We start from the raw sequence: 24,454 nt of genomic DNA, 5'->3' as shown, positions 1-24,454 counted from the left end.
CACACTATATACAAATTCACCAAAAAAGATAGAACACCTAAATGTAAGAGATGAAACTCTAACATTCTTGGAAGAAAATACAGAGTAAGTCTTTATGACCCTGAATCAGGCAATGGTTTCTTAAATATGAACCCTAAAGGGGGCATCTAGCTGACTCAGCTGGTGGAAGATGTCACTCTAGATCTTGGGGTCATGAGTTCAAGCCCTATATTGGGCATGGAGCCTACTTAAAACAACAAAAAAATGAAACCTAAAGCACAGGCAAAAAAAGAAAAAATAAATAAACTGAAGTTCACCAAAATGAAAAACCTCTGTGCTTGAAAGGGACACCATCAAGAAAGTGAAATGACACTCACTGAATGGGATGTTTGTATTTACAAATCATATAGCTAAGTACCTAGATTATATAAAGACATCTTACAACAATAAAGACAACTTAATTTGAGAATGGGCAAAAGAATACAGATTTCTCTAAATATATACAAATAGCCAAAAAGCACATGAAAATATGCTCAACATCATTATCCATCAAGGAAATGCAATCAAAACCACAAAATATTACTTCATCCCATTAGAATGGCTAGAATCATAGAGTCGGATAATAACAAGAGTTAGTGAGGATGCTTAGTAATTGGAACCTTCATACATTGCAGGCAGAAATATGAAATGGGGCAACCACTTTTGAAAACAATCTGGCAGTTCCTCAAAATGTTAGAGTTCTAGAATTACCATATGACCCAACAATTCATGTCCACACGAAAACTTGTACTCAGAAGTTCATAGCAGCATTATTCATAATACCCAATAGAGGAAACAATCTAAACACCTGTTAACAGATTAATGGATAAATAAAATGCGGTATGTCTATAAAATGGAATATTATTCAGCAATAAAAAGAAACAAAATGCTGGTATATTCTAGAACATGGAAGAACACTGAAAACATTACGCTAAGTGAAAGAACCAAGTAACAAAAGAGAACAATTTGTATTTTTATATTTACATGAAATATTTAGATAAGGCAAATCTACATTGACAGAAAACAGATCAGTAGTTGCCTAGAGATGGAGGGGATGATAAGTGGGACAGCTGGGGGTGACAGGTAAGGAGTATGCAGTTTCTTTGTGGGGTAATGAAACTGTTCTAAAATTGATTGCAGTAATGAACGTACAACTCGATAAAAAATTGTATACCTCAAATGGGCAAATGTATGGTATGTGACTTATAATTCAACAAAGCTGTTACCAAAAAGAGTAAGCTGGAACCTACCCACTAAATCTTTTGGGCTGGCTGCTGACTGAAACAAAAGATTTAAATAGCATCCATGGTCTCCAAAAAAAATATCAAGAATGTCTAGGATATAATCAAAAAAAGTCAATCATCATACCAAGAACCAGGAAAATTACTTGAATTTTAGAAAAGACAATTAACATATATAATATCACACATGAATCAAATGTCAGAATTACCTGACAAGGATTTTAAAGTAGCCATCATGCTTTAATGAGCAGTGATATACTATTAAAACAAACAAAAAAGTTTACCAAAGAAATAGCAAATACAGAAAAGAAACAAATGGAAATTACAGAACTGAAAAATAACCAAAACAAAAAGCCATTAGATGGGCTCAATCACAGAATGAATACAAGAGATGAAAAAAAGTTGAAAGCGGAAGTAGAACAAAAGGAATTACCCAATCTAAACAACAGAGGGAAAAAATGCCTCATGAACTGTAAGATTATAACAAAAGATCTAAGAGTTGTATTTTCACAGTCACAGAGAGAGAGAGTGCCCCTGAAAAATCATTCTAAAAATGGCTGAAACATCCAAAACTTGAAACATCCAAAATGGCAAAAGACATAAACTTACAGTTCAAAAAGCTAACATAGGAGCACCTGGTTGGCTCACTCAGTAGAGCATGCAACTCCTGATCTCAGGGTTGTGAGTTCAAGCCCCACATTGGGCATGGAGCCTACTTTAAAAACTAAAAATAAAAAGCTAACAGAACTCCAAATAGGTTAAGCCCAAACAAATTCCTGCCAAGATATATCATAATTAAACTTCTGAAAACTAAAGACAAAGAAAAAGCCTTTAAAGCAGCCAGGGAGAAAGAATATACCACCTGGGGGATCCCTGGGTGGCTCAGCGGTTTAGCGCCTGCCTTTGGCCCAGGGCACGATCCTGGAGTCCCGGGATGGAGTCCCGCATCAGGCTCCCTGCATGGAGCCTGCTTCTCCCTCCTCCTGTGTCTCTGCCTCTCTCTCTCTCTATCATAAATAAATAAATAAATAAATAAATAAATAAATAAATAAATAAATAAATAAATCTTTAAAAAAAATACACCACCTCAAGGAAAACACAAATTCCAATAATAGAGGATTTCTCATCTGAAATCATGGAGGTCTAAGAGAGGTGGCACAACATTTTCAAATGCTGTAAGAGTCGTCGTCAACCACAAATTCTACAAAGAGAAACAGCTGAAAAGATCTTAAGAAAACTAAAAAACAAAAGTTCCACAGTTTATATCTTAGTACTAACAAATCACAATGTATATGGGACCATTAAATGAGCAATTACAGGTTTTTCTTATAACAGTAAATATTTGGGAATTACAGATTTCCCCCTCACAAACACCAATGCCAATTAGATACATATATGTAGATGGCTTAATGCATATTCTCTACTTTCTTAATTCTCTTAAAAAGAGTTCTAAAAAAAAAAGTTCTGTCACTGTTCAAGATCTTTTATCAATTTGATAGTTTTTGTTCTACTTTTTTTTATTTTTTTTTTTAAGATTGTATTTATTTATTCATGAGAGACACAGGCAGAGACATAGGCAGAGAGAGAAGCAGGCTCCATGCCAGGAACCTGATGCAGGGGTACTCGATCCCAGGACCATGCCCTGAGCCAAAGGCAGATGCTTAACCCCTGAGCCACCCAGGTGTCCCAGTTTTTGTTCTACTTGAAAATTCCAAAACTTATGAGCCTCAAATCAGAGTTATTTGTTTAAAGAAGATGGAAGATACATATGTCTCAACAATCCATAAGATCCATTTTAAATAGTATCTGCTGGGACACCTGGGTGGCTCAGCGGTTGAGCACCTGCCTTCTGCACAGGGCGAAATCCTGGAGTTCCAGGATTGAGTCCCACATCGAGCTCCTGGCATGGAGCCTACTTCTCCCTCTGTCTCTGCCTCTCTCTCTCTCTCTGTCTCTCATGAATAAATAAATAATCTTTTTAAAATAAATAAATAGTATCTGCTAAAGAGGAAGCCTGAATGAACCTCTATAATCATGTAACAGCTTAACTATGTTAAAAGCCAAGTATGAGGGATCCCTGGGTGGCGCAGCGGTTTAGCGCCTGCCTTTGGCCCAGGGCGCGATCCTGGAGACGCAGGATCGAATCCCACGTCGGGCTCCCGGTGCATGGAGCCTGCTTCTCCCTCTGCCTAGGTCTCTGCCTCTCTCTCTCTCTCTATCATAAATAAATAAAAATTAAAAAAAAAAAAAAAGCCAAGTATGAGAGCAAATATTATTTATCTTAATCCACTAATTTATTACTAATATATATGTTTTTTTAAACAAGAATGACTATGCAAGTATGACTAATGACCTGTTAATCAGCCAAGAAACAAACAGATGGTCATCTTGCAAAACTGTGAATTCAAGATCTGTTTCACATTATTTACCAACTGACTCACTCAACTAATTTTTATCGTTTTTAAATATACTAAGTACTGTACAAGGCAGTGATAAAAAGATAAATAACATATTACAACACTGTGATATAATTATTATAGAATATATATCCAGTCTTCATTCCTGGCTCCTGGCACAGAGCTAAAACCTTTAGAATTTTCTTGATGGGGTAAGAAGAGCATCTTTTGTTACTCATAATAAGCCCCTTTCAACCATATCTTGGAGAATGAGGGGTGGTTGCCATAAGAACCAACCTCTGACCTCAAGATGGGGAAAAGAGGTGCAGATTGAGTTTATCACAATCAACCAATGATTATGCCTACATAACGAAGCCTCCATAACACCCTAACTGAAGGGAATCAGAAGCTTCTGGGTTGGTGAACACATGAAGGTGTCGGGAGGATGGTGCCCCCAAGGAAAAGCACAGAAGCTCATGGAAGCTCTATGCCCCTTACTACATACCTTGCCCTATGCATCTCTTCCATTTGCTGTTCCTGAATTATACCCTTTATAATAAGCAAGTAATGGTTAAGTAAAGAGCTTTCTGGAGTCCTGTGAGCCATTACAGCAAATTATTGATCGGAAGAGGGGATTGTAGGAAGCCCCAATTTACAGTCAGCTGGTCAAAAGTGCAGGTCACAACATGGGACTTGCAACTAGCGTAGCAGTGGGGGGTACAGGAGGTGGGCAGGGGCTAAGTTCTCCACCGTGGAGACTGCACAAACTCCAGGTAGGTGGTGTCATAATTAGGTTAACTCGTAGGACACCCAGTAGGGGTCTGGAGAGTTGGAGAACGTAAGGGAAAAGCCCACATATGTGATGTCAGTAGCGTCATGAGTAGTGTAGAAAAAACAGTAGGCATGATCTTAGATCTCAAGAAACTCCTTGTCATGACAAAAATAGGTGCACGAGAAATCATTTAAATAAAATGGTATGTACTTTAATGGTACATGTACCAAGTGCCAGGAAAGTAAGCAACTAATGATGCCAAGAAAAATGACATTTATCCTAATTTTCACGAGTTAAATACTGTAATTTCTCAGGGTTCTATCATTCCCTCTTCAAGCTCTCAGCCCAGTTCTCAGCCTGAGCTCACATAAAAAGCAATGTTTTAATTTTAAAAATTGTATGTATGTGGGCAGCCCTGGTGGCGCAGCGGTTTGGCACCGCCTACAGCCTGGGGTGTGATCCTGGAGACCCAGGATTGAGTCCGATGTCGGGCTCCCTACATGGAGCCTGCTTCTCCCTCTGCCTGTGTCTCTGCCTCTCTCTCTCTCTCAAATAAATAAATAAAACATTTTTTTAAAAATAAAATAAAATAAATAAAAATTGTATGTATGTATACATTTATTTGAGAGAGAGAATGCACTAACCAGGGAGCCCGACATGGAACTCAATCCTAGGACCCCAAGATCGTGACCTGAATGAAAGGCAGCTGCTGAACCAACTGAGCCACCCAGCTGCCCTGGGAAGCATTTTTTAAATGAGAAGGTTTGGCCCCACACCAAACCAACTCTCTATGGAAGCCTTCACCCTCTCATCCTTATTCTTTAAAAGCTCCCCAGATGGTTTTACAGTAGCGCCTGGGTTAAGTGAATGAAGTAGTGCTTGGGATGGAAATGACCATCTCTGTTCAGGAAAAATGTAACCCAAGCCTCAACCAATCTTCTGGCAATGAAGAGAGAGAGAGAAAGATTTCAAGTAGAAACAATATGAGCAATAAGAGACCAGCTGTGAAAGAAGAGGATTCTAAGGTTTCTAATAACAAGAGTTAGGGTGAAGGCCTAAAACAGGACAAGGAGTATGTGCTTGAGGGGGCTCAGTGAGTAGAGGGAAGGGAAAAGAAAATATAGCCAAGTTTGGAATACTCAGTATCCAAATTTAGTTATCCAATAGGTGATGAAAATAAAGAACTTGAAACTCAAGAAAAATGCGGACTGAATACACATCTTTGAAAACCATAAATCTACTGGTGCTATTTGAAGCTAGGATAGGAAGTGTAATCACACAAGGAAATTAGAGAACAAAGAAAAGAACAGAAATTGAAACTCTAAGGAATACTACATTAATCAGAGAAAATAAAAAAGGGGGAAGCATCAAAGGAAGGTTTTTATCTTTGTTTTGGAAGGTGTAAACTGTACCATGTATGCAAGATGAGAAAAATATGAGAATATAGAGCAGATCAAAGATGTTAGCCTTAGAAAGGAGGACCCTTTGTTCCCTGGTAAAAGGAAATGAGATCAGAAATCAAACAGGCATAGGCATACTATCATTTTTAATGACAGATTCTTAAGAGTTCAGGGCTGAAGCCCACCAATTTCTTGTGAATTTTCTGCTGATTGCAAAATAAGCAATGAAGAAACATCAAGAGCAGGACGAAGGGAGGAGAATGGTAAAAATCTTTTAAGAAGCCATTCAGATTTTAGTACGTAAGAATATTCTAGGAGGTAAGAGTAAAGTTAGAATCCAGAAGTCTAGAGCAGCAACCCAGGTCACTTACATGATTTTCTCTAGTCTGCTCTGGAAAAGCAACAGTTTGATCCTGGCTTGTAGACCATTAAAGCAAGTGTGGGAAGAATGAGTTGAAGACAGTAATGTAGCTTTTATGATTTTGAAAAGTCAAATTTACTTCACTCTTTGCAAAAAAAAAAAAAAAAAAAAAGACCGTAGTTGCTTCCTCTGATTGCCAGAAAGAGGGTTGGGGAAAGGGAGAGATACTCTCCTCTGTCACTCTCACAAAACTTGTGAGAACTTTCACTCCCAAGCATGTTTGATCCCTCCAGCAGCTGATTCCAAGAATTCTACACCTGATTCCCCCGGGCTCTTCAAGGATGAAAATTCCCTGCAGGGCTGGACTCCCCAGCTGAGAGATACACAAGTGAACACTTCTTCTGGGAGACCTGGGTGGCTCAGCAGATGACCCACTGCCTTGGCTCAGGGCGTGATCCCGGGGTCCTGGGATCGAGTCCCACATCGGGCTCCCTGCACGAAGCTTGCTTTTCTCCTTCTGCGTGTGACTCTGCCTCTGTGTGTGTGTGTGTGTGTGTGTCTCGTGAATAAATAAATTAAATCTTTAAAAAAAAAAAAAAAAAAAAAACCAAACCACTTCTTCCACGCAATGCTACTTTGGAGAGGAGATAAACGGGGTGTGTGTGTGTGTGTGTGTGTGTGTGTAAGGAAATAACCATATTGTGAAGCTCCCTAAGAATCCTTTACAAAGCCAATGAATATAAAACAATACTTGACACAAAAATAGCCAACTTGTTTTCTTCCTGCATAAACGTAGTGAGTAAATAATTGATAATGTAACGTCTCTCGCACTTGGAGCTCAATAATCTGTCCTGCCATGTCCCACATCACTCCTCCAATAGTGAGTGGAATCCCTCTGGATCATGGGCCTCTTGTACCACCATCTGGAGGAGGAGAGGCGGACTGTGCACCCGGCCCACTGTGCGCCAGGCTCGACGGGCTCCGCGTGCAGCTCCTCGGAAGACGGACTGATGTTAACTACAGATCTGGCACCCGGTAGAGCACTAGAGTGCTGACGGTTCGGGTGCGACGGATGAAAGTGGGGAGAGGAGTCGAGTTCGCAGACGAACGCATCTGGGAGCAAAAGGGCAAAACCCAGGGCCATAAGAGGTTGCGGGGGAGACTAAAGGTACGGAGGACCGGGCAGCAGAAGGCAGGGACGAGGGCGACTGCGGAAACGAAACCCCGGCACTCGTGCGGGCAAAGTCCGCTGTGATCCCGGCGGGACGCGGGGGCGGGAAGGGGCTCATCCCCGGGAGGCGCCCCGAAGGGCTGCAGAGGCCGGGAAACGGTGCCAGCGCCGCGAGTCCCGGGGAGGGGGCCGGGGGGAGGGGCCTGGGGAGAGGCGGGGAGGGTCGGCGAGGAGCGGGTGCGCGAGCGGGAGCCGCGGGCCGGGCGGGGGCGGGGCCGGACAACTGCCCCCCCCCCCCCCGCCCAGCCACCGGGGACGGATGCGGAGACGTGCGAGCCGGGCTGACGCGGGGCAGTGGGATGCCAGGGCAGAGTGGCCGGGGCCCGAGGCGGGGCACGGCGACGGGAAGGCGGCGGGGCCGGGGCGGGGGCCGGGCGGGGCCGGGCGGGGGCGGGGGCGGGGCGGGGCGGCGCTCCCACCGAGCCACAGCGAGCGCGGCGTCTCCCTTACCTGGGATGAGCGAGGAGCCGCCGCGCCGCCTCCCCAGCATCCTGCGCTCGGCCGCTTCTCCCACTGCCCTAGGGGGGGGCCATTCCGCCCGCCCCGGGAGCCCGCCCTCACCGCCAGGCGCCAGCGGCCGCCAGCCCGGCCCGGCCCCGCGGAGCAGCGCCAACGCGACCCGCGCCCGCGGCCGCCTCAGCAGCGACTCCCGCCGTCGCTGCCTCAGCGCCGGCCGCCTGCCTCCCGGGCGGGCCCGGGATCTCACGGATGCGGCGATTGGCTGCCGCCAGCCCGGCCGGGAGATGTGTCGGACCCTCTGATTGGTGACTTTCGCTAGCTCCCGCCCGCTGGGGGCGGTGCTTGGAATAGCCCGGGTCCAGCGGGCGTTAAGGGACCAAGCGGGAGGGACCTGACGTCGCGGCCGGGCGGGCGTGCCTGCGTCCCTGCGCGTGCGCGCTCCCCGCGACGGCTCCGGGGCAGCCACCTGCGGGGCCTGGTGGTTGCCCTGGCGACCGCGCCCGGCTGGGGGTGTGCGCCACGCGGTCCGTGGCACGCGGCAAGAAAAGGAGCTTCTCCAAGCCGGCGCCCCCCCACGTCCGCCGCTTCCATCCAGTCCCACCTCTCCGGCCGCTTCTGGCCGAGGAGTTCCAGACTCCCTGGGAATAGCTCAGGGGCCGAGAGGGAATCCACGCGATATTGCATCCCACACAGAAGTGCGAGGGATGGGAGATGCGGCCCAACCACAGGGGAGGCGAACTGATCCTGGAGAGAAAGAAGTGAGAACTGGAGAAAAGGCCAAGGAACGAGCGACGCTGGGGAGAGGGATGAAATTTCCAACTGAAAGTTAACAGTTGGCGCTGACGACTCCTCCACACCAGCTTCCGACAACGCGAGTGTCTCACTTGTATGAACTGTGAGAGGAGATTCAAAATGCAGTAAGCAGGGCCTCGTCCAACTCTGGGAACGCCTCAGACTTTTGACTTTCGTCAATCGAACTTTCTACTTTTGTCAATTGCAACTTGTTGGTTTCAGCTCCACCATCTTCTCCACTTAACCTTCTGCTTTGGACTGAAAGAGAAAATGCTAACCTCTGACGGCTAAATAGTTATGTGTTAATGAGTCTAAACTCAGCCAGCAGCAATCATAATTATGTTAAAACGACTTATGTAACCTTGTGGCTTTTGCCTTTAGAAGCTGGATCTAATGCATCCTTGAAATTCAGAGCACACTTTGAATTTCAGTGGACTCCATGTCTCCTCCAAATAAATGCTTCGATTGCCTTACCTCCTCTTCTTGATGGACAGAACACATTGCAAAAAGGCATGGGCTCAGGGATCTAATCTAATAAAGATATTCAAAATTCCTGTCAACCATATTGGAATGTTATCTAATGTTATCTACAGAATGAAATCTGTAAAATATGTATCTTAGAGAGTTGCTGTAGTGTTCAAGTGAGACACACGCAAAAAATTGTACCTGAATGCTCTATAGCAACATTATTCATAATAGCCAATAAACTGAAAACAACTGTCCATCAACTGATTAATAAAATTTGGTATATCCATATGATGAAATATTATTCAGCCATAAAAAGGAATGAAGTTCTGATACATGCTACAATGTGGATTGCAATATTGAAAATATTATGCCAAGTGAAATCGTTACAAAAGACCCCATATTGTAGAAGTCCATTTTATATAAAATGTCCAAAATAGGCAAATCCATAGAGATAGCAAGTAGATTAGTAAATGTCTTGGGCTAAGCAGACTGGGGAGAATGGGAAGTGACTGCTAATAGGTCTAGGGTTTCCTTTGGGGGTAACTGTTGAAAATGTCCTAAAATTGTGTGATGGTTATACAATTTTGTGTATATATATATATGTGTGTGTGTTTTTAAATATTTTATTTATTTATTCATGAGAGACACAGAGAGAAGCAGAGACACAGGCAGAGGGAGAAGCAGGCTCCCTTCAAGGAGCCCGATGTGGGACTCCAGGATCACGCCCTGAGCCAAAGACAGGCACTCAACCGCTGAGCCGCCCAGGCGTCCCAATTTTGTGCATATATTAAATGTGTACTTTAAATAGGGGAATTGGGGATCCCTGGGTGGCACAGCGGTTTGGCGCCTGCCTTTGGCCCAGGGCGCGATTCTGGAGACCCAGGATCGAATCCCACATCGGGCTCCCGGTGCATGGAGCCTGCTTCTCCCTCTGCCTGTGTCTCTGCCTCTCTCTCTCTCTCTCTCTCTCTCTCTCTGTGACTATCATAAATAAATAAAAATTTTTAAAAAATTAAAAATAAATAAATAAATAAATAAATAAATAAATAAATAAATAAATAAATAGGGGAATTGTGGGCAGCCTGGGTGGCTCAGCGGTTTAGCGCCACCTTCACCCCAGCAGGATGTCTCCCAGAGCAGGACAGCTTTAGGTGGCCCCAAGAGCCAGAAGCAAGGACCTGCTTGAAGTGAAGCAAAGCTCAGAGTCATTTGGGAAAAAGTTTTTTCTGCTTTCTAAAGCTACCACCAACCCATAGTACATGTTAAGGAAAAAGACACCAAAATATACTCATAAGTGAAAAGAAGAAAGTCCCATTTGCATTTTTTTTAATACACACACCCTCACACACACATGCTAGTGATTAAAAAAAAAATAATCTCTGGAAGGATAAGCAACTGATAAATTATTGATTGCTACATCTGAAACTATGTAATTGAATTTAAATAATAATTTTTAAAAATCTCTGGAAAGATGCACAGTAAACCATAGCAGTGGTTATTCCTGGATGGAAAATTGAAGGACTTGGGGACAGGAATGGGAAAGAGACTTATTTTTCACTATATCTATATACTCAGGCACTTTGTGAAAGCTTGTCATGTATCTTGATTTCTATCTAAAACAAATAAATTGGGGATCTCTGGTGGCTCAGCGGTTTAGCGCCTGCCTTCGGCCCAGGGTGTGATCCTGGAGTCCCGGGATAGAGTTCCATGCTGGGTTCCCCGCATGGAGCCTGCTTCTCCCTCTGCCTGTGTCTCTGCCTTTCTCTCTCTCTCTCTCTCTCTCTCTCTCTCTCTCTCGTATCTCATGAATAAATAAATAAAATCTTTAAAAATAAAAATAAAACAAAACAAATAAATTTTAAAAATAAATAAAATAAATATAAAATAAAACAAATTCAGAATTTAAAAAAAAAAAAACTCTCTTCTGCAAAACTCACCATTCAAGGCTATATGAACCCCTGGTTCACATGATGTGTACATGGCTTTGTGTAACTTAATAAACCACATAATCAGGATACATACTGTGATCATGCTGTATGTATTTTCCCTCCCCAGCCTTACCTCTTTCAGGTGATCTACTCAGACTCAGATAACCTCACCTGAGGGCACAGACAGCTTCACCTCCAATGAAGCAATTCAAAGGACCCAGAGCTTGTTTCTTCCAAACAACCTAGGCAGCCCCCACAGGCCAAAAAAAAAAAAAAAAAGAGAGGAAGTGGACAAGTGGTCACTGATACCCCAGGGACAGCCTGGAAGCCACTGCCCAGTTAGGCCAGTCTCACACAGCTCCTGCCTCAGGGACTCATCTCCCAGGAAGGCCTGGCCCAGTGTGAATAAGGACTCCTTACCACAGTATCTCACCTCCTGGAAGGAGAGTCTATTCAACACATCTAGGAATGTTCAGGATTGGAGGAGAACTAAAGAGGCAGCACAGCCCTCCACCAGTTTTACTTTGGGGGTATGTTGCTTTTGATTTGGTATTTGGGGCAGCAGATCTCCCTTCATGGCATTGCCACTCCAGAATCTGTCATGGACAGAAGATGGTTGCAGAGGTAAGAGGTGGAAGTGGGAAGAGGCCCTCAGAAATGGAAAACTGGGGAAGAGAATCATGCCAGTTCCTCCTTTTTTATTCTGTGTCCCAGCCCAAGGCAGCTGGGAATAAGAGTCAGGAGCAAGGGACTTGGAAACAGAAAATGGGAAGACAGGCTATCTTTGCAGTGCAAGTAAAGGAGCACAGACCTTCAGAAAGCATCCACGTGGCTGCAGGAGAAGTGTGAGAAGTGGAAAGTGGGGACAAAAGGAAGTCTCAAGGATAAGGGCAGAAATGGTGATGACAGAGGTGGTTGTCTGCCCAGCCCTCTGTCCTGTCCCCAGTACAGGGGCTAGAGTGCCTTAAATGAATGGACGAGTTAATGGACACATATAGAAATGTCAAAAGCTGCAGCTGTCAATAAAGGTCACCAAGGCAAAGCAGAGGGACACAGGGAAGAGAATAGGAAGGTACTCAGGTCCTGCCTGGGAGGGCAGAGAGAGAGGGTAAGGGCTCCAGAGGCAAAGATCCTTGTTGGAGAATTGAGGGTTAGGTTAAACTTTCATCCTAAAGTGAGCTCCAAGTCCTGGCTGACCTAGGACAAAATGAAACGCTTACCTGCAAATAGCATCAAAGGGCCAGCGAGCTGCAGGCAACACCTCACAGTTCTCTTGAAGCTTGTGGGATAGAGGGGTTGGAGACAGAAAGAAAATGGTGATACAATTTAAAGAAAAGGGAAAGAAAAGAGCATGCCTCTTCACTTTCCCCTCCCCTAGATCCAGGAAAACAGGCCAGGTCAGGCCCCTCAGCCACATCATCATTTTAAAATGAAAATCCAGCCTAGCCTATGAGCAGGCATTTTCCAAATGGCTACAGAATTCCTGCACCTTCCAAAAATACCTCTTCATGGAACTCCTGCCAGGGAGCAAGGGCCACATGCCCAGGCTGGAACCAACTAATTGGGCTTTCTGAGCTACTACCCACATGCTCTGCAGACCCTAGATGCAGGAAATGCCCACTGTTCTGTCTGGTAAACCCAGCCAGACAGCTACTGGTGCTGAGCCCAAGACTGGGAGCAAAGCATCCTCTAGCTCCACTTACAACAAAAAAGATTATGGGAGGCTGGGAGGCTGCCTTTGGCCCAGGGTGTGATCCTGGAGTCCCGGGATCGAGTCCCACATCGGGCTCCCTGCATGGAGCCTGCTTCTCCCTCTGCCTGTGTCTCTGCCTCTCTCTGTGTGTGTCTTTCATGAATAAATAAATAAAATCTTAAAAAAAAAGATTATGTGATTTCCAGGAGTGGTTTTCAAACCTTGCTATGAATATAAACCACCTGTGCAGCTTTGTAAAATAGACAACAAGCCTCTTGTCAATCATATGAAGCAGAAGCTCTGGGAGAAAGGTCACCCCCCCAACCATGGAGTGGGGCACAGCGACTGGAATAATGATTGGGAAGTAGCACAAGGGGACTTGAGAAAAGCTAGTCGGTGATATTCTGTTCCTGACCATGGAAATTACCCAGCTTGTTCACTTCATGAAAACTCATCCAACTGTAATCACATGTGCAGTTTTCTGTATGTTTGTTACACTTCATTTTTCAAAGAGTCCCTGGATAAATTCTGCTCCCCAACAGGTTTGAAGACCATGGAGTCAGAGGTCTAGGGTGAGGGTCTTGGGTTACACTAGAGAAGCTGAGTACATTGGACAGGGGTCTGCCTCTACTCTTAGGCGGGTCTCTGACTTTCAAAGGAAAGAAGCTCCAGGGATGGGAGGAGCTCCAGGGAACAACCTTCCTTGTGCCCACAGATGCAATCTCCTGACACCAGGAACAGCTGCCAAGTGTAGTGACTTGTCCTGCACCTTGCCTCTTGGACAGGGCTTGCTCGGGCCCCCTGTGAGCCAACTCCAGAGGGCCATTTTCACCTGTGGCCTTGGTTTTCGTTCCCTGGTTAAAGAGGTTGCAGAGGCTACGAGTTGCTTCCCACCCTGATTGCTCCCTTTCCCAAGGCAATTAGCTTCCTGAAAGGATATGCTACCTCCCACAGGATCTGGGGGATTCAGGACATTTACTAGTGTCTTCCACCAGGCACTGTTCTAGGTGCTGAGGACACAGCAATGTCCTTGCTATTCTTTTTTTTTTTTTTTTTTTTTTAAGATTTCATTAATTTATTCATGAGAGACACAGAGAGAGAGAGAGAGAGAGAGAGAGAGGCAGAGACACAGGCAGAGGGAGAAGCAGGCTCCCTGCAGGGATCACACCTTGAACAGAAGGCAGATGCTTAATCACTCAGCCATCCAGGCATCCCAGTCATTGCTGTCCTTATTGGGCTTATATTTTAATATAGAGCATGCCACTCAATTACATGTGAAAGAGATCAGAAGATGCCGCCTCAAAATCTACCACTGTGGGGGATCCCTGGGTGGCTCAGTGGTTTAGCTCCTGCCTTTGGCCCAGGGTGCAATCCTGTGGAGTCCTGGGATCAAGTCCCATGTGGGGCTCCCCGCAGAGAGCCTGCTTCTCTCTCTCTTTCTCTCTCTCTCTCTCTGTCTATCATGAATAAATAAATAAATCTTTAAAAAAAAATCTTCCACTGTGGCTTAAGGATTATTTTGAGTTGAAGGCAATTAAGAAACAGAAAATGGGGGAGAAGAAAAAAGAAACAGAAAACACAAATTCTTTGTCCTTTTCTGCAGGAAACAGAGCATACATTTCTCTTTTGTTTTGTTTTGTTTTGTTTTTAAGATTTTATTTATTTATTCATGAGAGACACGGAGAGAGGCAGAGACACAGGCAGATGCCCCAGGGCAGCTCTGTTGAAGTCCCTGCGTGGAGCCTGACAAGGCACTTGATTCCGGGTCTCCAGAATTACGCCCTGGGCTGAAGGCGGTGCTAAACCCCTGAGCCACCCAGGAATCCCCCTACATTTCTCTTTTGTAAAAGAAATTTCCATTTGTAAAGATGCTCCTATATCTTATCAGGAAGAGAACAATTTGGAGAGAACTCTCGACCCTCTTCATCACTTAAATCTGCATAACAAACCCTACCAATCACCCTTATCTTCCATTAGTTTCCCATGTATATTTAACTTAACACATTTTGTTTTTTTTTTTTTTTTTTTTTAATTTTTATTTATTTATGATAGTCACAGAGAGAGAGAGAGAGAGGCAGAGACATAGGCAGAGGGAGAAGCAGGCTCCATGCACCGGGAGCCTGATGTGGGATTCGATCCCGGGTCTCCAGGATCGCGCCCTGGGCCAAAGGCAGGCGCCAAACCGCTGCGCCACCCAGGGATCCCACTTAACACATTTTGATATCCCTAGAAACTCAAATCCTCCCCCCTTTCTTCTATGAAGTTAAGAATATAAGCCTTTCTGCGGTTTAGCACCTGCCCAGGGCATGATCCTGGGGTCCTGGCTGCACGGAGTCTGCTTCTCCCTGTGTCTGTGTCTCTGCCTCTCCCTCTCTCATGAATAAATAAATAAATAATCTTAAAAAAAAAATATATATATATATATAAGTCTTTCAGGGGCTTCACCCTCATACATTATGCAATGCAATGCAGATTCATGGGGAACCTGGTGTTAAACCATTCTTAGACGACCTACTTCTGGGTCCAGGTTTCTTTTTTTTTTTTTTATAACTCTTTTTTTTTTTTAATTTTTATTTATTTATGATAGTCACAGAGAGAGAGAGAGAGAGGCAGAGACACAGGCAGAGGGAGAAGCAGGCTCCATGCACCGGGAGCCCGACGTGGGATTCGATCCCGGATCTCCAGGATCGCGCCCTGGGCCAAAGGCAGGCGCTAAACCGCTGCGCCACCCAGGGATCCCTGGGTCCAGGTTTCCTACGTAGCAGAGCAGCTTCCTCACTGTGATCTATTGAAAGCCCTCATCACAAGGGCTTGTGAAAAACAAAATAAATACAGCAAAAAAAAGAAAAGAATATAAGCCCTTCAACCTATGGAATGGGAGAAGATATTTGCAAATGACATATCTGTTAAAGATTTGGGGTTAATATCCAAAATCTATAAAGAACTTATCCAACTCAACACCCAAAACCAAATAATCCAGTTTAGAAATGGTCAGAAGACATGAATAGGGATCCCTGGGTGGCGCAGCGGTTTGGCGCCTGCCTTTGGCCCAGGGCGCGATCCTGGAGACCCGGGATCGAATCCCACATCGGGCTCCCGGTGCATGGAGCCTGCTTCTCCCTCTGCCTGTGTCTCTGCCTCTCTCTCTCTCTCTCTCTCTCTGTGACTATCATAAATAAATAAAAATTAAAAAAAAAAAAGACATGAATAGATGTTTTCCCAAAGAAGACATCCAGAAGGCCAACAGACACATGAAAAGATGTTCAACATCATTCAGCATCAGGGAAATACAAGTCAAAACTATAATGAGATACCACCTCACACTAATCAAAAAAGCTAAAGTTAGGATCCCTGGGTGGCGCAGCGGTTTAGCGCCTGCCTTTGGCCCAGGGCGTGATCCTGGAGACCCGGGATCGAATCCCACGTCGGGCTCCCGGTGCATGGAGCCTGCTTCTCCCTCTGCCTGTGTCTCTGCCTCTCTCTCTCTCTCTCTGTGTGCCTATCATAAATAAAAAATAAATTTTAACAAAAAAAAAGCTAAAGTTAATAACACAGGAAACAACAGGTGTTGGAAGTGATGTGGCAAACAAATGCAGAAGAGAAATTATTAAATTTCCTAACTACCTACAGCCCATTGACAGGTCCTTGAAACAGGCAGAGGGACATTCCTCTAGGGACCCAACTGCCACAGTGTTCATAATTTGCTAAGGACAAAAGGCAATCTTTGCCTGACACCCAGGTTCCTGTAAGCCTACTTTAACATATAAAAATTCCTTTAGATGGGATCCCTGGGTGGTGCAGCGGTTTAGCGCCTGCCTTTGGCCCAGGGTGCGATCCTGGAGATCCGGGATCGAATCCCACGTCGGGCTCCTGGTGCATGGAGCCTGCTTCTGCCTCTGCGCCTCTCTCTCTCTGTGACTATCATAAATAAATTAAAAAAAAAAAATTCCTTTAGAAATTTTCTTTATCTCTAAAAGCTCCATGACACGTGTTGGCAATCCTCCTCCAAGCACATGGCCCACCGATGTACATCTGAAGGGTCCTATAAGGTTTTATTAAACAGTAATAAATGACCTTGTTCCAACAATAGTTAGCCCTCCAAGGTTCTGGAAATCTTGCTTCCAAAATTCCTTAGAGAGTACTCTATCCTCAAACCCTTCCCAAGTTGAAAGTATATAATGGGTCACACCTCATGACCCCAGGGCAGCTCTTTCTGCCCATGGTCCTGTCGCCATGCTTTAATAAAACCAACATTTTGCACCAAAGACATTTTAAGAATTCTTTCTTCAACCCTAATGTCTTTCCTACATCATAAGGATGTAGAGAAAAGGGAACCCTCTTTCACTGTTGGTGGGAATGCAAACTAGTGCAGCCAGTCTGGAAAACAGAAGAGGTTTTCCTCTTGGAGGTTCCTCAGAAGGTTAAAAATAGAGCTACCCTATGACCCAGCAATTGCACTACTAGGTATTTACCCAAAGGAGATCTATATCTATATCTATATCTATATCTATATCTATATCTATATCTATATCTATCATCATCTATATCTATATCATCATCTATATCATCATCTATATCATCATCTATATCATCATCTATATCTATCTATATATCTATCTATGCTTTTAACTCTAACCATTTAAGAAGCCAACTACTTCCTTTGTTGGCTCCTGTATACCTGGGCAATAATAATAACGTTTTCTCCTGTTAACCTGTTGTTTGCCAGTTTAATCCTCAGACCCCAGCCTCTGAGCCTAAGAGGGTAGAAGACTGTGCAGTCTCCCAAGTGTACTTAACAGAGGCACTCAAGATAATGAAGACTGGCTCACCAGTCTCACAGTCACTCACTGTGCCCAGGTCTCCATGTCCAATCCTTTGCTCATACACATTCTTTCACCTGCATTGACCTCCAGCCAGCTCTGCTGTGAAAATCCAGCCAACCTCCAAATGCACTGCAAATGCAACTCCACTCAAAAGTGTCTCTCTGTGACTTTTGTGACTTGTGCCCAGCTTAACACTTCTTAAGAAACTCTTCCCACTCTATTTGCATTCTTGTTTTCTGTGTCTTTGTCTGGTTGTCCTCCCTCATTCTCAGCAGATAGGAAGGGGATGTATTGTACTTTGCTGCGTATTCTCTGCAGCAGCACCCAAAGCCATTCTGGGCCCATAAAAGGCCTTGGAATGTTTGCTGAGATGGATTAAATTGAATGGTGGGAGAGCGTTTCCCTTAAAAAAAGTTAAAAAAAAAAATCATCAATTAACTTTGTTCTATGTCTGTAATTCACAGACAAAAGCTCTATTGGCTTTTTTTTTTTCTATTGGCTTTTTTTAAACTTTATTTTGAGAATTTTTAAACATAGAAAAAATTGGTGAGAATAGTACAATTAACTCCAGTGTATATATCATTTACTGTGTCCAACTGCTGATGTACCAATTTTCTACATTTGTTTGATGTCTGTCTAGATATAATTGTCATCGTTATTTTTGAACCATTTGATAATAAATTACAGACATTGTGTCTTATGTTCCTTTTTACTTCATAGGTATCTCCTAAAACAAGGACATTCTCTTATCATGATCCAGTGAAGGAAATTTATCAAATTTATGTCACATACAGTCCATATTCAAATTTATGAATAGGATTCATAATCCGAGAGGATTTCGTCGACCCCCATTTTGACCTCAGTCTGTACTTTGTAATTGATTAAGTTCTTTCCAGCTTCTCTCTGAACTCAGGCAAAAGAGCCTGTATGCAAAGCCTCCCCTGATGGGAACTGAAACTACGTTGACCCCAACCAGACCAGACCAGCAATGAGGACTGCCCAGAGCCAGCAAGACTGTGCTGGTGATTGGCCCCAAGACAGTGATGACCTGACCTTTATTGCACACCTGCAGGTACCCTCCAACTGTTGTTGTCCCACTCTTTCCTGGTAGAAATCTAGAAACATTTGTGGCATCTTGGAGACGGTCTTGAGATGTTAGTCGGCTGTCCTCCTGATGTTGGCCTTGCTGAAATAAATCTCTTTCTTGTTCTGTTGCCAGTCGTCTCCCTGCCTGATTCTGTCAGCCGGTAGTGGCCAAACCCAGTCTGTGTGGGGCCCCAGAGCCCGGTGTTCCCACACCTTGTGCTGGGGCTGTATTTACAGCTAGTTTTCCCTTATAATCTGTGTGTTGCCTTTGGTTATGTCACTTTTGTCTCTTTCCTCACTCTTCCTCCGTCTTTTGAGGCACACTAGTTACTTATAAAATAGTTTTCCACTTGAGTCTGTCTGCTGTCTGGGGGCAAGAACACCCCCAAAAGGGAGGTGCCATCATAGCAGGAGGCACACAAAGTCAATTTGACTCATGCCCGGTGGCGTGGACTTCTAGTTAAGGTAGGAATCTCCGCTGGAAGTTAGTGTCCCTTACTCCGTAGCTTACAAGGAAGCTGTTGAAATGGCTCAGTATTTCAGGGACTGAAGAAATATCCCGTTCCCCGTCTGATGATTCCTGCCGGGCCCTGCTGTTTTTGCCAGTCATTCAAGGAAAGCGGAGCTGGCCACCCCCCAGGAGTAGAGATCCCAGGGCCAGGTTGGACACAGAAGGAAAAGCAACCGGGACAGGAAACTAAGCGGAGAGCCGGGAAGGCAGTGGGCGCAACGCCACGCGGGCCGAGCCGCGGCTCCCTGAAGCCTCAGTGGCAGGCCCCTCACCCCCCTTCGGTGCCCCTCGCAGCCCTGGCGCTGCTGCAGCAGGCCTGGCCCTTCACTGGGAATGTGCTCTGGAAAAGGACCAGTTTGCAGGAAGCAGAAGAACCATCCTTTCCCTCTCCATTCCCTGCTGGTCCCTGCTAATCCTCAAGAAGAAATGACCCAGAAGCATTATATCCAGAAATTGTCCAGAGGCCAGTGAATCTGAAGGGTTCCAGATGTCTGAGCCCCACTTGGCCTTTGCAGCCAGGCCCTCATAGATCCACTGCCTGTTTCCTCCACTCCTTGCAGATATTTGCTGTACTGTTGTACACACCCTGGGCTGGCAGTCAAGGTGGAATGTGGGGGTGCACACCCACAGGACACAAGCGCTCTGGACAAATTGCCCACAAGTTCTCATATGCCCAGTGGAAAGTGTATTTGTTTTCTGTGGCTACCATAACAAACTGCCACAAACCGAGTGGCTTGACACAGCACAAATTTATTCTCTCACCCTTCTGGAGGTCAGAAGTCTGAAATCAAGGTGTCAGCAGGATGTGCAGGTTCTCTAGGGGGAATCCTGCCTCACCCTTTCCAGCTTCTGGTGCCTGCAGGCATCCCGTGCCTTCCTTGGCTGTATCTTCCAACTCTGCCACTGTGGTCACATTGCTCCCTCTCCTCTCACAGAAAACTTGTCTTTGGATTTCAGGCAGGATCCTGCAAATACCCAGATAATCCAGGATGATCTTATAGTAGATGCTTAATTTGATTATCTCTGCAAAGATCCTTCTTCCAAATAAGGTCACATTTGCAGGTTCTGGGGGTTAGCACATATCTTTTGAGGGGTCACCATTCAACCCACTAAAGAAGAAGGTATCCTTTCTTCCACTGCGGACAAATGATAATTTTCCAAATGTTTCTCTGAATGAATGCTAAACTCCTAGCTAGAATTCATTAAAATAGTCCTTAGGGGCACCTAGACGACTTGGTTGGTTGAGCAACCTGCTCTTGGTTTCGGCTCAGGGTCCTGGTCTTGGAGTTGTGGGATTGGGCCCACACTGGCCCGGTGCTCACCTTGGAATCTGCTTGTACCTCTCCCTCCTCCCATTCTCTCTCTCTCTCTCTTTCTTTGTTTTAAATAAAAAAACAAATAAATAAAATATTTAAAAATAAAATAAAATAGGGGATCCCTGGGTGGCGCAGCGGTTTAGCGCCTGCCTTTGGCCCAGGGCGTGATCCTGGAGACCCGGGATCGAATCCCACGTCGGGCTCCCGGTGCATGGAGCCTGCTTCTCCCTCTGCCTATGTCTCCGCCTCTCTCTCTCTCTGTGTGTGACTATCATAAATAAATAAACATTTAAAAATAAAATAAAATAGTCCCTAATGGCCCTTTTGGGCCTACCCAAATACTTTTCTTTACACACATAAATACATACGCACATGTACCCACACACAAAAACTTCTACACACAGAGATGTACACATTGTACACACATGCTTGTACAAAAACATGCATGTATACTGTACTCATACTGCATTATGTATCGAGTGCCTACTGCATGTCAGGCCCTGTGGCTACTGTATGCCAAGCCCTGTGGCTATTGCATGCCAGGCCCTGCGGAGCACAGGAAACACTGCAGTGAATAAGGCAGCAAGACTCTGCCTTGTTTACACTCTGGTAAAATATTTACATGCACACAATGTGCAAAATACAAATGCAGAATACACAATTCCCAGTGCTCCCAGAAAGGCTAAATTCAGCAATTCTAGGCCATAGGCAGCAAAGGAATGCGAAGGCCTTGATGTAAATAGTCACCAGCGAATGGTTTCTTTCTTTTTTTTTTTTTTTTTTAAGATTTATTTACTTATTTATTCAGAGAGAGAGAGAGAGAGAGAGAGAGAGAGAGGCAGAGACACAGGCAGAGGAAGAAGCAGGCTCCATGCAGGGAGCCTGACGTGGGACTTGATCCCAGGTCTCCAGGATCACGCCCTGGGCTGAAGGTAGCGGTAAACCGCTGCGCCACCGGGGCTGCCCACAAATGGTTCCTAAAACAGCAAATCATTGATTAAGTGAAACCTTTGTGAGCAGGAGTGAGTCCCACCCAAGAAAGAGCAGATCTTCACCTTGTCGTAGAGAGGCTTGGGGTTCAGAAGTATGAGACAGAGGAGTGTGAACAAATGAGACCACCTGAGCCTTAAGCAGCCGGAGAAGGCCAACTTAGACACCGATGCTGGTTTTGAGAAAACAGAAGGCACAAGGCTGGCTGGAGGGAAGGGAGATGGCCCACAGGAGGCACATGCAGGGAGCTGAGGGCCAGAAGTCGGACATGATGTACAGAGTGAGGTAAGATTATGAAGATAATGTCATGGCATTGTCTACCACTACTGGCACTTGCACAGGTGTGATGGGTACATGCTGTGGCAGCTCAGCTAGCCTTAACTGCAGACCCAGATTCCCTTCCTAATGTGATTCTTTTTTTTTTCCTTCCTAATGTGATTCTAACCAGCTATGAGCAGTATTCTTGCATGACAGAGGAGGAAAAGAAGGCAGAGGCCATTTGGTGGCTGTGGTACCCACACTTCCTCCTAATTATTCGCACAATTGTCTGTTCCCTCTGGATCTTCCTTCCGAGTGCCTGAGAACAAGCTTCCAGCTGCGTCCATGGAACCCCAGCCTGCTTGGGACCTGCCCTTCCTGACTGCCTGCCCTGCTGTGGACTTTGCACTTGCTTTGCCAGCCCCCACAATTGCATAAGCCCATCCCTTATGAAAAAAATTTTTAAAAAGAGAAAAAAATGTACAAGTATGCTGAACTTTAATACACCTAGATTTATAAACAGTTAGGAATTTAAAATTTTTTTTAAATCAAGCTACATATTGAAATGCATTTCAAATACAAAAGTTTATAAACATCAAAATAGCATGAATTATACATTATAATTCTACTATAATTTGTTAACAAATTTATTTAATGAAATTTAAGTATTTTAAAATAATCGACTTGGCACAATAGTCAAAATAAAAGTTTAATCATGAAATATTGATCATGAAATAACATTTGATTTTCTAAATCAAAGCAATTTTAAAATATAAAGTGTGTCTGCAAAGAAATGGAAAGACATTCCTTGCTCATGGATATTTAGTTTATTCATGAGAGACACAGAGAGAGAGACAGAGACACAGGCAGAGGGAGAAGCAGGCTCCCTATAGCAAGCCCGATGTGGGACTCGATCCCAGGACTCTGGGATCATGCCCTGAGCTGAAGGCGAATGCTCAACCACTGAGCCACCCAGGCATCCCTGGAAGAACAAATATTGTTAAAATGTCCATACTACCCAAAGCAATCTACAGATTTAATGCAATCCCTACAAAAATACTGACAGCATTTTTCACAGACCTAGAACAAACAATCCTAAAATTTGCATGAAACCACAAAAACCCAGAATAGCCAGAGCAATCTTGAAAAAGCAAAGCAAAGCTGGAGGCATCACAATTCCAGACTTCAACTTATATTACAGAGCTGTAGTCATCAAAGGAGTATGGTACTGGCACAAAAATAGACACAGAGATCAATAGAACAGAACAGAAAATCCAGAAATAAACTCACAATTCTATGGTCAATTAATCTTCCACACACCAGCCAAGAATATGCAATGGAAAAAAGACAGTCTCTTTAATAAATGATGCTAGGAAAACCGGACAGCAACATGAAAATGAATGAAACTGGACCACATTTTTATACCATACACAAAAATAAATTCAAATGGATTAAAGACCTAAATGTAAGACTTGAAACCATAAAAATCCTAGAAAAGAGCACAGGCAGTAATTTCTCTGACATCAGCCATAGCAACATTTTTCTAGATAGGTCTCCTGAGGCAAGGAAAACAAAAGGAAAAATAAACTATTGGGACTGGATCAAAATAGAAAGCTTCTGCCCAGTGAAGGAAATAATCGATAAAACTAAAAAGCCACCTACAGAATGGGAGAAGATATTTGCAAATGACATATCCAATAAAGGGTTACTATCCAAAATCTGTAAGAACTCATACTACTCAATTCTCCAAAATCAAAAAATCCAATTAAAAAATGGGTAGAATGGGGGCCGCCCGGGGGTGGCTCAGTGATTGAGCATCTGCCTTTGCTTCAGGGTGTGATCCCAGAGTCCCAGGATCAAGTCCCACATCAGATTCCCTGCATGGAACCTGCTTCTCCCTCTGCCTATGTCTCTGCCTCTTTCTATGTGTCTCTCATGAATAAATAAATAAAATCTTTTTTAAAAAAAAATGGGTAAAATGGGATGCCTGGGTGGCTTAGTGGTTGAGTGTCTGCCTTCGGCCCAGGGGGTGATCCCAGAGTCCTGGGATCGAGTCCCACGCTGAGCTCCTTGCATGGAGCCTGCTTCTCCCTCTGCCTATGTCTCTGCCTCTCTCTATGTGTCTCTCATGAATAAATAAATAAATCTTTAAAAAAATTAAACATTAAAAATGGGTAGAAGACATAGATATTTCTCCAAAGAAGCATACAGATGGCTAACATTCATCATCACTGATCATCAGGGAAATGAAAATCAAAACTACAATGAGATATCACTTCACACCTTCCAGAATGGCTAAAATCAACAACACAAAAAACTGCAGATCTTGGCAAGGATATGAAAAAAAAGGAAACCTCATGCACCATTGGTGGGAATGCAAATTGGTGCAGCCACTATGGAAAAGAGTATGGAGGGATCCCTGGGTGGCGCAGCGGTTTGGCGCCTGCCTTTGGCCCAGGGCGCGATCCTGGAGACCCGGGATCGAATCCCACGTCGGGCTCCCGGTGCATGGAGCCTGCTTCTCCCTCTGCCTGTGTCTCTGCCTCTCTCTCTCTCTGTGACTATCATAAATAAGTAAAAATTAAAAAAAAAAAAAAAGGGTATGGAGGTTCCTTAAAAAGTTAAAAATAGAATAACCCTAGGACCCAGCAATTGCACTACTGGGAATTCACCCACAAAAAAAAAAAAAAAAAAAGAAAGAAAAAGAAAAA

At 44.3% G+C, this 24,454-nt stretch overlaps 1 protein-coding gene across 2 annotated transcripts in view; it reads right to left on the bottom strand.

Moving 5' to 3' along the window:
• TPST1 (tyrosylprotein sulfotransferase 1) overlaps positions 1 to 8,019 on the bottom strand; it is a 141,773-nt gene extending 133,754 nt beyond the window's left edge. For both annotated transcript variants that reach the window (XM_038538994.1, XM_038538995.1), the window contains exon 1: positions 7,870 to 8,019. The gene's annotated coding sequence lies outside the window, so the exon portion shown is untranslated. The remainder of the gene's footprint in view (positions 1 to 7,869) is intronic.
• Between the last annotated feature and the right edge of the window lie 16,435 nt (positions 8,020 to 24,454).

Source organism: Canis lupus, chromosome 6 (genome assembly GCF_011100685.1).
Source record: "Canis lupus familiaris isolate Mischka breed German Shepherd chromosome 6, alternate assembly UU_Cfam_GSD_1.0, whole genome shotgun sequence".
Taxonomy (NCBI): Eukaryota; Metazoa; Chordata; class Mammalia; order Carnivora; family Canidae; genus Canis; species Canis lupus.
The sequence above is the reverse complement of the archived record's forward strand: the minus strand, read 5'-3'. Positions and strand labels throughout refer to the sequence as shown.